Below are 11157 nucleotides of genomic sequence, written 5' to 3'. Positions count from 1 at the left end.
CCTTACTAAAATCTGATTTAAGACATTTAAAACATACGTCCTCATTGGCAAGCTTTAAGTCGCTTAGCGATCCATGGAAAAATTATGCAGGGGATTTCTCTACGAGATCGAATCAGGAGCATGAAAATGCATAGACAAATGAAAATAACCGACATGGCCCAGTGGGTTGATATGTTGATGTGGCTGTAGGTAAGTAACATAGCACGCAAAATGGATGGTCGCTAAGTTCTAAGGCTCTGGTAAAACGACCACGCATCAACAAGCGCACAGTTTTCGTGTTAAGTTTAGACACGAAAGACAGACGATCTTTTTAAGGTTGAAGACATTGAAAGACGTTGAATGGAGGCCACTTTCAATTGATTCTTTTGGAAATCTTTAAGCCTCCTCTATATCCAGTTATAGACAACTTACGGGTGAAATGATGATGATAATTAGTTTAATCTGTAATATTTAAAATACTTTGGCTACGTTATGTGAAATAAATACGACACGTGGGTTTATTTTCTAGGATAGAGTGAATACCTTAAGATCCTGTACTCCAGTCCAGCTTTGTTATAAATAGATGAAGAGAGAGGCTTCTCCATATTGCCCTGAATGCATGCGAAGCACCTTGAAGAAGGAGAAATGGCGGGAAACTATGGAAATGGCCAACGACTCTATACTATCTACATATTTAATGGAATCAGGCGTTATTTTGCAGAAGGCCATCCTAAGTAAGAAAAAGACCAATATTTAGCCACTTCCGCACATGCAGTGGTAGTCGTGCAACAAAATGCTAGTATCAGTTATCAGCGGGCTGGCGAGCGATGCATGAGCAGAAGTGGCTAAATATTGGTCCTTTTCTTACTCTATGGTTACTATTTTCCTAAGTAAGATACGTGAGAAAAGTATTAGCGGGATTATTTCCTGTCATAAGAACTGTACTATATAATTTTTTAATGAAAGTTATTTTTATTCATTATTTATTCTATAATTAGGCGGTGGAATATGACGGATTAATTAATAAATTCATATGGAAGCTCTTCATCGAAACCGGACAGGCACTTCAAGATGGACACGACAGTAAAAACGAAGAAACGTCTGATAAGAACATTAATTCATATTAAAGGTTACTGTAACATTATTATTGTTGTATTATAGAAATAACTAATTTTCGGGTCAACGTATGATAAATAAATTAAAAAAGTGTGTCACATATACACACAGTGTGAATTCGAATTAGAATCTTCAATAATACAAGATTTATACCTCAGAGACAATGTGACGTAATATCTTAAGGCATTAGGCAGCCTTTGAATTTCTCTTTGAAATCGATTAAAAATTAAGACGCGTTGTAATCTAGGTACTATTCCGATAATAGACGCTGTTTGATCTTCTCATCCACGTATGAATATTTTATATGCATATTGTTTTTAACTTTTTATTGATAAATATTAGAGTCATAATTAGTATTTCCAATTGTTATTAGTATTTTTAATATACTGTGCTGTACATATGACTTTTTATACCGTATAAAAACACGCTAGTAGAAATATATACATGTTATTTTATTAAGTCCATATTATTTCCTTAATAGTGTATAATATCTACTTTACTGGTATATTATGAATTTGCATTAGCGAAACAATTTAAACCGCTCTAACCTCGTATTTCACGCGATGTTAAAACGCTTTGCCAATTGCGAGTTTTACGAAATCGTGACCGCCCATGCGTAATGGCATTTACGTTAGAATTTAGTTAAATCTAGCCAATATATTTACGAGCTTAGCATTCTCTCGCTTTCGAATAGCGGAACATGAAAAAGTCGGTTTATTAACGGAACAGAATAATTATATGACCAGTAATTAGGTACAATTTATTTTAATATACAGCAGTAGATGCCACTTGGATGTTGACTTATATACATTAGTATTTAGTTTATATATATACTTATAATATTATGTCGTTAATTGAAATGAATCATCATTACCAATTCCACCGTAGGACCTCCACTGTTCACCACTGCCTGTCTTCATAGATTTTCATAGGACACGTAAAAACAGATGACATGCAAATCTATAAACATTTGTTAAACTACGTATTATAGCTTATTTTTTTTTTCAAAATTAGCTATTATTTTTTATAACTATAAATGATTTAATATCTTCAGAACAAAAAAAAGATTTTTATATGAAATTTGTTTATAAATCATAGATGAAATTATTAAAAAGTTTTGTAAAGGTTATTTGTAAATTCTTACTTTGAAATAAAAATCGTACATGTGAGTTCAGCATGGAACGTAGCCTTTAATGTAAGTAAGTGTTGGTCGTAGCTCGTAGCGCGTAGCGCGTAGACCTCAGTCGCCGCGCGCGGGCCGATGAAGTCGCCCGCATCACTCCATGCGCCTTCAATTCTAACGACTGAATATTTGTTCGTTTACTTTCAATTAGAATATCACTACATCTTCATTTAAGTGTCATTTGGGAACGCCTATTGAAATTTACAGCATGATTAAGGAAGGCAAGTGTTCTTTTAATTTATTTCGCTTTTTGTGATTAATTATCAAAAACATAGAGCAAGAACGTGGATGGAGTAACATTTTTAAGAAATGACCTAAGTAAGATAGTATCAATTTAATGAATATAACTGTTTTTTTTTTCACAAAACGGTTCAGTATTCATGCGTTTAATTCTGATTTTATACAATATTCCAAAGTCACTTAACCTTATTTCTCATGGGAAAAAACGTATTTGTTTTATAATAATCTTTATATTCATAACGCATAGGCTTTCCTGTGGGAAAACTTTTACGAAGTAAGATTGTCTTTTCTGTTTGATTAACTAACAAAAAAATAAATAACTGTTACTGATCTGGGTGATTTGACAGACTTTTTTTAATTATAAAGTTTTTTTATTCCAATAACACAAAACAATAGAAAATAAAAAAAAAATTAGTTATTAGAGAAACCCTATCTTATGCTAGCTTATAAATGACTGTTAAATAAAAAGAAAAATCTGTTATGTATCATGAATGTAATACAAAAGTTTTTATAAATATTGTATATAGATACATTTATAATATATATATAAATATATATATGTATATATATATAAGTAAATAAATAATTATATATATATATATATATATATATATATATATATATACATACATCTTTATCCATTATTGCGTAATATCATTTATAGTTTAAGTAGGATTATTGCCATAAAACCCGTGGACGAATTGGAGAAACTGTTCTCTGCGTTGATAAAGAATACACTTGTATCATGGTCATACAAGTGTATTCTTTATACAATGTTATTTTTTTAAGTTTTAGTACATTTGTAAGAAGTCGCTAGAATGTTACATATGAATAAAGTCCTAAAATCTAAAAATATTTTGTATAAATAATATTCTAATTAGGCTAAGTGGAAAACATGAAATAATGTTTGATTAAATGTCCGATTTATAGTAACAAATATGCCTACACCTATAACAAATAGACCTTTCAAATTATCGGTCATAAAAATTATATGTATTTGGTTACGTCTTTATATTATGCTTATTACTGCGTTTGTAATATTTATTATTATACATTTCAAACCAGGCGATGTATTCTTATGATACCTATTTACTTACAGGTCTTTGAAAAAGGCCATATAAGTTGGCACCATCGTATCTATTTCTAACGTCAAATAGTAGTGAACAGATAAATCACAAACTAGAGCTGCGTTCTAAAATACATATCGCCTGGTATACGTTCTGTTTTATTACTTCATTACATTTCATTGTAAAATTTCTTGTATTTAAAAATACACCTTGAAGTAATATATATGATTAAAGTGACGAAAAGAGAACGGCAACGGAAACCATCATAAAGTTATTCCGTGGAGGATACAAGACGCTGAATTGGATTAAATATAAAATTATATGACGCCTGCCGTCATTGGAAATATTCGCAGTTGCCTTGACGTTATTATTTGTCCTACTTATTAGGTATTTCACTTTTTGAATTTTTTTACTTTTATTCGTTCGGTGAAAATCATCTTATATTCTATCAGGAATTGTAATGAGAAAGGTTTTAAATGATATGAAAATTGAAAAAAACATTGTTATCTTTATCAGAGTTTTGACTTTCATAATGAACTTGTTACGATGACTTTGAACACCTTCGATTACAAACCTCTGATCTTTTAAATTATTAGATTAAATCTTTATATAATATTTCTCTCGATTTATTACTCTAAATCACTATTTAAAAAGTTGTTAAGACTTTACTGTATTGTATTGCGATTATTAGAAAAACACATCAAGTTGATACTTTACATTAGCAGTCACCAAGTTATATTTTCAGTTCTGGTTTTGATTAGTATAATTTCCTTAATTTCCCGGCATTCTCCGCAAATGCCACTTCCAATTTTCGTATACTTAATTTTCGATAAAAACGTGCAAAAATCTGTGTTCTTACTTGGCGGTCAGAGCTGGTGTGGACAGCGCGGCATTTCCTGACAAATGACAAGTCATCCTTTCTTTTTTATCGAGACTTACTTCATCGAAAGACAGTGCCGAAAACAAGCAGACTGTTTTTTTCTTTTAGATTTTAAATACACATAATAATCGCTACTTCGGTTTCTTTGTAATTAGGTAGTCGATCTTAGTAAATATTAAATTAACGTTATAAGAATTAGTTAACTAATTTTTAATCATCAATATTTTTCTCTAAAAATATTTATGCTTTTCGTTATATTTCCAACATATTCTAGTGACTAGCGAAATAGTAAAGCTTGTTTAACCCATAGGCGTCATAATGAATAATGATGGAGTAATACGGGTATTACTTTTAAATGTATCTGCAAAAATGGCGTGCTTAGAGATGGATTGTCATGATCCTGATTTATGTAAGTACTTACTTTGAGATCCGGTTTTTCAGCGTCAGCTTAAGGCTAATAGCGTACAAAACCTTATAGAGAAAAAGCGCCATAATGAGACTGGTACGAGCTTTAAAGTTCTTTATAAAATTACTTTCACTTTTCGCAAACATAACAATAAGAAAATTAAAATATTTATAAAAACTAGATATCTCAGTTTTGAACAAATTGTGTTTAATTTCTTGTCCTATTTAATCGATTAGCGTGTAAAGCCTGAAATTATTAAAAAGAGAATGCCAATAATTTCGAGGTTTACACACAAGTCGTACCAAAAATCTTTAAAATGTTGTAAACCTTATCTTACGATGTGTGCGCTAATATCAATCTCATGTAAAGTACTTATCTTTCCTCTATTTAAATAATATGGTGGTCTGTAAATAAAACGACTAACAAGTGCGGCGTAGGACGTCCACGCAGTAGATACTGCGTGGACGGCCTACAGACAGATGACATGGTTAAAGTCGTCAGAGGATGCTGGATGTAGGTCGCTTCTAACCTTCTGAAAATCAGGAGGAGGCCTATGTTCAGCAGTGAATGTATTAAGGCTTAAATCATGACGTTAATGAGAACGTCCGTCATACTTTAGTACTTTTTGTTGTTATGTTATGTGCACAATAAAGTTAAATTTAATTCATTAAAAATTGTATTTCAAAACCATTAACGCTGTCACAAAGTGTTCAGCAGGTCGCTTACTTGCTCGCCTACATTAAGATAGTAAAAAAAATAAAGCAACTTTCAAAATTAGGCCCAGAATAGAATGCCTTCACTTCCGGGGATAAATTAGCACAGTAACCGAACAAAGGATGTGAACTTTATTACAACTCATGAAAATTAAATATGAAATAGACTTATTTATTTTGGAAAACATTTTGTGTGTACGTAAACACTCTTAGTGGAGTTTTACTTAAGTCAGCTGGGGTTCTCTGAGCTCCTGTGATGACAGTAAAAACCCATTTCTGCTTCACGCACCCTGTTCACGTCTCTGAAGTAGAATTATTGCTAAAATGTTTTATAATTAACGAGAGTTTTTTATTTTATTAAATCAATTATGAATAATTGCCGACATCCGCAAACAGGATACATTTTCTTCCGTAGATTAGTCGGGACGAGCTGTTTTTGTTACGTTTAATATGATTAAGGAAAAACTGGGGTATGATTAATCGCTCGGGGCGCGACCGGAGAGCTAAGCATCGGACCATAAAATCTAACGTGGTGAATTTAGAACTTTTGATATTCATAGCTCCTTGCAAGATGCTGTAAGAATATTTACAAAAAAAATTGGAAAGTAACCTTAATTAAATTAAATAGAGCAGAATAATAATATACTAAAGAAATTAGGAAAAAACGTTTTAATGATAGAAGCGGCTTGCATCTTCTCCCAAAGACCTTTACAAAGTCGGCATTCCATTTTGTGGGTGGAAGTTCTACACTGTTCTTGCCGGTCCATGCTCTTCGCTCCAGAACCTTAAAGTCCTGCCCACTACTACATCCACTCGCAGACTTTTAACTGAAACTTTCAAGAGATTAGAGTGAACAAAGTGACAAAAAATAGCGTTTATAATTAAATTAATTATTATTTACAAACCACGTTAACAACTTTACTTACATTCTATTAACAATGATGAAATGATATATATATATATAACATTTATTTTTATTGTAGACATTCACAACATACATCTGTTATCATTCGCAAATTATAAATAAAGTTGTAGTTTTATCTGAATTAAAAATTAAAATTTTATAACAAAAAGTTTAGTTAAAAATAAAACAATAATTAAAATCAAAGTCAAAGATTACTATTTAAACTTTTTAAACCAATTAAAAATTTATATGTAATCTTTCCATTTTACCGTTTTAGTCAAGGGAAAACGAAAAACAGTTTCTAGTAATGCGTTATTCTCAACAATAAACTTTTTGTCAGTAAATCCACAGAGGTCAATGAGCTACATTCAGTATCCCGACGGATAGGACCACGAAATTGCCTTCAGTAGAAATATATTTTACCCCTTAAGGTTCCTTTCCTAAGGGAAAACTTTAATGGAATAGATTTCCGTGACCATGGATTGGATCAGTTTTGCTAACTTTTTTTATCAATCTTAATGTTACGAAAAATAAATTTTTTTTTACAATTCCCTAATTTTTTTTTATAAAAACTTCTTTTATGTGTACAATACATTAAAAGTGATATAAGTAATAAACCACATGATATACTTATAACACGGAGTAATTTATTTAATATGAAACCATGGTCACTATGTCAATTTTCTTACGAAACTCTACCATGTTGAACTTTAATTAAATGAATGGAACGTACTTGCTACTCATGTGTGCGTAAACGGGGTACAGTTCCGGAATAATGTGGAGCTAAACAGCAAAGTGCAGCGATGCTTGCAAATCAGAGGACTTTAAAAAGCAGTAGGATTCTGTGGCAACTGAAGTGCTTTTGAACTTTACGTATCTAATTAAAAGCCCCAAATTTAGTTAAATCCCTAATTGTGTTGAGTATAATACAATAAGGCACAAGTTTAACCAGTTAGCGCACAATAAATTACCATAAAAAGGTTCTATATAAATATCTTACGCATGAATTAGCTAGTTTTCGATTTTTTTATTTTTTACGTTTACAAATCAATTAAAATATAAATAGGTTCTATATAGGGTGGTTGGTTAAAAAAAAGTAGAAGCTTTAATGGCGTGGTTCATTTGCAGTTAATTAATGTATGGTACACCCTATCCAAAAATCAACGGATTCAAAATGACGCAATGATAATATAGCACTAAGAAACGTTTTCAGAATTGGGATTGCTATTTAATAAAATTATTATTATTTTTTATCTGTCCCTGCAGACTTTACTGTCAGAAGTTATGGACCTGTCACATTTCAACAGAAAAAACAATTTAATGTAACATATTTTAGAGTAATAATTTTAAAACCGGATTGATTGAAAATACGTCTTAAATTTTTACAGTTTTTGGCTTAAAGATTAACTATATATTCACTCCTATAAAGCTTTTACACTTATTATGAAACACTTTGCATACAATATCACATTTTTGTTTATATCCTTCGCAATTTACCACGCCACACATCCGTCTCGACATTCTCAGCTACGCTTAATCTTTTTCCATTCGACCCTTTGGCTGCCGAACATTCCCATCCAAATAGTCTCTGATAAGTTTTTCATATATTTTCCTTTTATATTTAGAAGGAATTCATAAAATTTTTTGTCTTCTCGTTCGTAACCGCGTTAACCGCGTAATTTAACAGCGGAAGTTGCTATATATTAGTCCTTTTTCTATTAGATGTTTATATGTATATATATATATATATATATATATATATAAATTCTCGTGTCACGGTTTCGTGAAACGAAACGGCTCGACCGATTTTCGTCAATCTTAGCGTTAATATCGGCCAGGTTGGAGAATCGGACATCATCTATTTTTCATCACCCGAAATGTTAAGGGTGGTCTACCCCCGAATTTTTTTTATTTTTTAGACAACATTTTTGTTGCTTCTTTTATGATACAGCATACAAAAATACATACAACCCTAAATTTACATCCCTCTACGAGCAACCCTTATTTTTTATTTGTTTTTTAATGTTTGCTACAAATAACATACATGGCATATATATATAATTTGCTATTATACAACATGCAACAGAGTATGATAGTATTAAAAACATAACATCCAAGAAGTATATAAGTAATATAGCTCGATGATTAGTGGATTTATCGCTACGTTTAAACAAATAGTGGGTGCCGGCGAATATATTCACATCATCACATACAATTAATCATAATCTTTTCGCGCTAAATTTCCAATCCTTTTGTTAGAGTTTATAAACTCTTTATAAATAAATACATGTAAACCGCATTACATTATCTGACAAAAATATTACTTCTCCGAAATGTCAAAAAGTACACAAGTATATAACCTAACCTTAAAATTTTCCTTATAAATATTTTAACTACATAAAAAATAATAAGTTGGGCACTTAATAAATTTACATAATTATAACAAAAGATGATTAATCTGTTTTATGTAATTAATTGTGTCCTTTTTCGGTGTTTTCTAAGAAATTTATGTAATTTTTTTCTATCATCATTCTCCGGCTATTAATATAATGATGTAACTATGAAGCTGATTGCTAATACTAATAGTTTTTATAAGTAATTAAGAGGTACAATTTTTGTTAATTTCAATATACTTTTATATGGAAATTATTATTTAGTGGTCCCATCACTTTGTATCACATTTTTTGCTTTCATGTATTTATATGTAATTGTGTTAGCGCAATAATCATTTTCTTGTTAAATTAGAAATTGAAACCTAAAAAATACTTTGTGGTTTCAGCCCATAGACGCCCACTGCAGGGCTCCTTCCCACAAAGATAACTAAGGGGAAATACCACAACATACCATTACAGTCGCCACACTTGGCAGGCGGATTGGCGATCGCAGTGTGTGTGGTACTATGGTACACACAGGATGATGATGACATGGTACTTGTTTGTGAGCAGTGGAAATCCTATATAATTAATGCACAACAGGTGTGAATTATATAAAATTCCCGGAAATCGAACCCGCGAGTTATAATCCCAAATGTCAGTCCTCTATCGCTGGGTTACAAACAATAATAATACCTAAAACGATTACATATATAAACAATACTTGCCCTAAAATAAAAGCATCAATTTAATATTATAGTGATTGTAGTTTCCTCGCAGAGTACCAATCTGATTTACAATAACTTACCAAGTAAAGTTACCGAGTATTTGAGAGTTTCGTAACTTTTCCTTTCAACACTAACTTTGATAAACACCGCATTAAATACACCACAAGCCTAGTAAGGCACACTGTAATTAAGTTTTCTTTTCGCTTCCTTTTATAACTTCATTAATTTCATACATCATGGTTTCTTCAGAGAGCGTTAGTACCGTAGTCTTCAAATCCAAAGAGTAATTTATGTACAATGTAATTGATAAAATTCATGCCTAAAACCAGTACCAGCTCCGAATTGAACATTTCATGCATATTATTCGATATTCGGCAATATTTCCGAATATCCAATAAAATAATTAAAGGCTTAAATTTAGAGTAAATATAACATACATATATCAGAAGAACTCCAATTCACAGCACAGTAAATACTTTTATTCTACTTTTATTACTCTTATATGCTAACTAACATAGTTTCCACTAGACAACTTATTACTTCGATAGTTATCGAAAGAATGACCGAACTCCAGACTCAATAATTAAAACACTGTTTTAACCCCACCACTCTCAATCATTTTTCTGGAAGTTGTCACAAAAGCGTGAAGAGGTCGAGTAGTGTTGCCATTTAAGAAAAATAAAATTACCTTTTATAAAATTATTACATTCGGCCATCCTCCGAAATGTGTAACCTGCTGACACACTAAAAACACCAGGAACTCTGCCAATAAATTACTTACTAACTTAAGTTACTCATTATTATTTTGAATCCAATAGAATAAAATCTAAATTTTGATTTTAACAATCATAATATATTTATTCTAAATTTAAATAAATACTCTAAGGTATGCATACATTATTATATTTATAAATAAATGAATTAAAACATTATAGATGTTAATTATTTCGTATACGGAATACCACAAACTTAATTATTTTAATTTTAAATAATTATTATGTTTTAAGATTAAACAATAACATGTATTGTTTGCGCAAAATCAGTTATTAACAAAACCTTATAATATGTGGAGGAGAGGGATGAGAAACATCAGAGGGAAGAGGGTGAAGAACATCCTCCTGATCATATCCTTTCCCGAATTCATAATCCCATTTGAGGGTAGGTTGTCGAATTGAACACAAGTTGTTGCGAATCACTTACGTCCGAAAATCGCGTATAATGCTTATGAATGACAGTTTAAAGATTGCGGGGATAACAGAGCCAATCACGTCTCTTCTTAAGTGACTACAATAGATTTGGTTCTATTTGGTAGTATCACAGACACACTAAACGGTCATATTAACGAAAAACACTTTACCTTAATAAAAAGTGTGGTCTCAATGGACTCTGAACACTAACACTGTAACACTGTAGCACTGCCAGCTTCGCCGCACACTTACAACCGTGCGCGAGGGACTGACGCCCATCTTTTAGAGGCGATTGTAGTAGCTGGGAACACAATCTTTTCCAAGACCTCTCCGCAATCGCGCGCACGCACACAGATTACACCCGAACGTAGACAACCTCGCC

Source organism: Battus philenor, unplaced genomic scaffold, assembly GCF_028537555.1.
Source record: "Battus philenor isolate CCGP_79_NKW_IND1 unplaced genomic scaffold, ilBatPhil1.0.hap1 SCAF_3, whole genome shotgun sequence".
Taxonomy (NCBI): Eukaryota; Metazoa; Arthropoda; class Insecta; order Lepidoptera; family Papilionidae; genus Battus; species Battus philenor.
The sequence above is the reverse complement of the archived record's forward strand: the minus strand, read 5'-3'. Positions refer to the sequence as shown.